Raw genomic sequence first — 4,177 nt, 5'->3', positions numbered from 1 at the left:
TGTGTGTGTGTGTGTGTGTGTGTGTGTGTGTGTGTGTGTGTGTGTGTGTGTGTGTGTGTGTGTGTGTGTGTGTGTGTGTGTGCGTGCGTGCGCGCGACATTATAATATAAAATCTGGATTTATTTTGTATCTGTGCCATATTTGTAGTTCTGCTTGATTATGATGCAGATTCAGTGTCTTATTTGCATGTAGAGGAATTACACTGGGAAATAAAGAAAAACATCCCACATCCAGAAGAAGCAGCTTATCCATCATTATCAACTCAAACTGAACAGAAAAAAATATGAAGAGATTTGAATGCATATGTGTCTGTGTAAAACCACCAGAGGCAACTGGCCACAATCCACTGGGGAGCTTTAAATTAATTTAATGTTTGGCTAAAACAAAGTTATCTGGGTTTCCTCCTGGAGAGGAGCTGTGTAAAAGGCCGACTTCCTGTCTGTGTGCAGAAAAACTAGTGGAGAAGTTCTGAAATGCAAACCCGCATGTGACGACCAGACCTGATGGTGAGGTGAGTCCATCAACCCAAAGGACTGATAAGGACGAATGTCTCCAAAAATAAATGTCGTGGTTTGTTTTGTCTGTTTGTGTATTAAATGTAAAACGCTGAATAAAGAAGTTGGGAAAAAAAAAATAATCGAATTTGTGTCGCTGTTTGTGTCCAGGATACAATGACTGTGTGTTTTCATTTTCTGTCCCATCTCACGAGGATGTGCTGCATGAAGATGCAGACACATGATAATGTGACAGTACTTTTTAAATTGTATGAATAAGAGGTCAAACATAATTCAGTTTCTCATAAAGCAACATATTAAAACTGGATCAAAGATCACATGAGTAAGGAAATATGTTAAGCTGTGTATTGTTGCATAGCATTAAGCATTATGCAGGAGATCGCTGGAAGAAAGGGCTCAGTGGATGTGTGGCGAGACAGAGATGCAAATAAATTGTCTGGTGACGACACTCCTCTGTGTAGAAGTTGTTAGTCAGTGAAGAAGAATCCAAATTAACTACTTTCAAAATCAGTGAGCTCATAAGTAAAAGTGAAATCAGAGAAAGCATAAAGATGTAAGAGGCTTCTTAAAAGGAAATTGAACTTGGTCAAAAGACATTACATTTCCAAAAGTATTGCATCACTGGCTTTTGCACGCAAATGACCTTTAACTACGTCCCAATTTTTATTCAAAGTATGTCATGTTTTTGAGCTACGCTTTGTAGCTAATTGTTCATGGGAAGTCTCTACGCAAGGTTTAAGATTAGGTTTCAGGTAATTCTTGACTGTTTTTTTGTCTGGCCATTTGTGAGGTCACAAACTAATGTTGGAGAAAAATATCTGGCTCTTAATATCTGCTCTAATTCAAACATATTATGTTCTAATAACATAATATTATGTTATTAATATAATTATTATGTTTTATAATGACATAATGTCATGTTATTATAATGACATATTATGTTATCATAATGACATAATATTATGTTATTGTAATATTATAATAACATAATAATATGTTGTGTTCTAATAACATAACATTATGTCATTAGAACATATATTATGCCTCACTTGGGCCAATGAAGTTTTTCCACACCAAACTCTCATCCGTGTAATTGTGGACCTTGCTTTGTGCACTGGTGACCAGTCAGTTTGGAACTGGAGAGGTCATCCCCATACTGTCCACACTGAGTCAGGAGCATTCGTTGACCAAAATATCCTGGTATTATGAACCACTAACTCTTCCTTTCACTGGAACTAAGGAGCTGCCCCACACAGCATAATATCCACTTTGCATCAAACTTTGCACTTTACATAGTAGAGTCAAGTAATTACTGTTCCCTTGGTAACTGCACAAACCAAGCAACCATTTTTCCTACAAATGTCTGTAAGAGGAGTCTGCCTGCCCAGGTATTGGATAATGTGCATTTGTGGCCCTGGAAGCAGTTGGGACACCTGAAGTTAATGATTTGGACAGGTGATCCAACACTTCTGGGAATATAGTGCTATGTCTCCATGTTATTCAACCAAGAGAGTGAGAGAGTGCCACTGCTGTTAAGTTGCTATGTTTAATCCAGTTAAGCTTTGAACACCTGTTTAGCAGTGACTTCTGTGCAGTGTGATGTTGCCTCTGCTGTTAAATCTAAATAACTGTGGACTGCTGACAGTGGGGGATGCTAGGAAACAGTTTTAATGCTCTCATATCTTCAGCTCATTAAGAGAAATCAGAATAAATTGGCCACAAAGTTATAATTGTTGGATTTCTTCATTCAAGTAAGACTGCCTGCATTAAAGGCAAATGAACAGTTCAAAGATTAAGACTTGAAGCCTGCAAAAAAAAAAAAAGTGGAAGACATTCAGAATCGTTCTGCAATAAATATTTCCATATGCAGTCGTATTCCAATTTATCTACAAACGCTTATCACAGTTTGAGGAGGAGCAGCATGGCAGGAGCAAACATAATGGCCAATATGAAACCTTTTTCTTTTGCACGTTCAACGAAATGTTAATTAGGAAAAAACATAAAGAACAAAAACAGATTAGATTGTCTGAGTCTATTAATGCCTGCGTTTAAAATGCTTCCATCACATTATAAAACATTCACACACAGAGGCCGCAGGGCCCAATAAGCAAGCAGCTGGAGTTCTTGAAAATACACCATGTTATCAGCGTTCAACTGCTATGTAAATCAGGCTAGTTAGGCCTCCATTCTCTATGCAAAATGACAGCCAAAAAGACAGTCTATGACCTCAGTGGGGAGAACAGTGCAAAGCATTTAACTAACCTTGTTGAGATGTGATGACTCATAGACAAGCACAGGGATAATGAGTCAGACATTCCATGCATTTACAATTCACTGATCTCACACACAAACTGCTGATAAGCTCGGGTATGTAACCTACTGCTGTTCGCCAGTGGACCGCTTACACTCTTGCAGCCTTTCTGTCTCAGAAAGAGAAATGACACAAATGAGGCCACTGAAAATGTTTTAAAGTAGGTCCAGTTTGAACGGAACAAATTGAAGCATAGTGTCTGGTTTGTATTGATTTCACCATTAGTCATGTGTGAAGAATCTGTGGTGTGTGATTTTTTGTCTGATTCTTGAAAGCTCCAAATGGCAAACCTCAAAAATCTGTTAAATCTTCCCGACCAAAGTATTAACTCTTCTAAACAAAGCAAAACATCAACAGTTTGGAAACGTTGAGTATCATGAAAGTCGGTCTGACACTCAGTGGGGGGATTATGATGACTCTGCAGCACTGAAGCAATTTCTTATTAACCGTCTTTTAATATTTATTTCATGAAAGGCTTTGCTGAAACCCACTTTGCACGTCTACAGTATGTTATAAAAGCATCCATACCTGTTGACCTTTTCACAATAATGTCATGGCAGATTATTTCACTTACTGGAAAAAATGTCTTGTAAGATCCTGTGTTGTAATCTAATAGATATCCTCGTCAGAGATTCTTCCACCTGAGCTGTGCCACTCTGCAGCTACTTCAGAGTTACTTTGGCCTTTTTGGCTGCTTCTCTGATTAATGCTCTCCTTTCCCAGTCTGGTAGTTCAGCAGGATGGTCAACCTAGCCCTGCTTTGAATTGCTCCATAAACTTTCTTCCTGACCTGTCTGCCTTGAGCTTCATGATGCTGTTTGCTCATTAATGTTTTCTAACAAACTGGGCTCATGCAGACCTTAAATCATACACAGATGGACTCTATCAGTTACACTGGATTTTACTCACTGAGAGAGTAAATGGAAGTGAATATAAGGCCATGACACCATTTTCAGGTTTTTGTGTATCTGTCAAGATTATGCATGTGTCTGAGTTTGTCAGTCACATAAAACCCCAATAAAATACATATAAATTTACAAGAGAAACTGTGGACAAGTTCAAAGGGTTTGATAAATGTTATGCTACACTGTAAGGACATGTCTGACGAATTCAGAGAAGAAAAAAAAAGCTTAATATTTAAACTGTCAATCATCCAACTCATCCTTTTTTAAAAGCACTTCAAAAGCAATTTTGCTCGCTCCTCCCAGAGCAATGTCTTTCCATAAAACTGTGAGCCCAGCCCCAGGGCAGCATTTCCGACATGTGCCTGATCGAAGGGCTGCATCAGGAGGCCCGGTCGGACCGCCTGTGATCCACACCCTGGAGCTGCGCTGGAGGAACTGCCAAGAGT

This window comes from Poecilia latipinna, unplaced genomic scaffold (assembly GCF_001443285.1).
Source record: "Poecilia latipinna isolate Pla-1442-1.1 unplaced genomic scaffold, P_latipinna-1.0 Scaffold4, whole genome shotgun sequence".
In the NCBI taxonomy this organism is placed as follows: domain Eukaryota; kingdom Metazoa; phylum Chordata; class Actinopteri; order Cyprinodontiformes; family Poeciliidae; genus Poecilia; species Poecilia latipinna.
Note: the sequence above shows the minus strand (reverse complement) of the source record.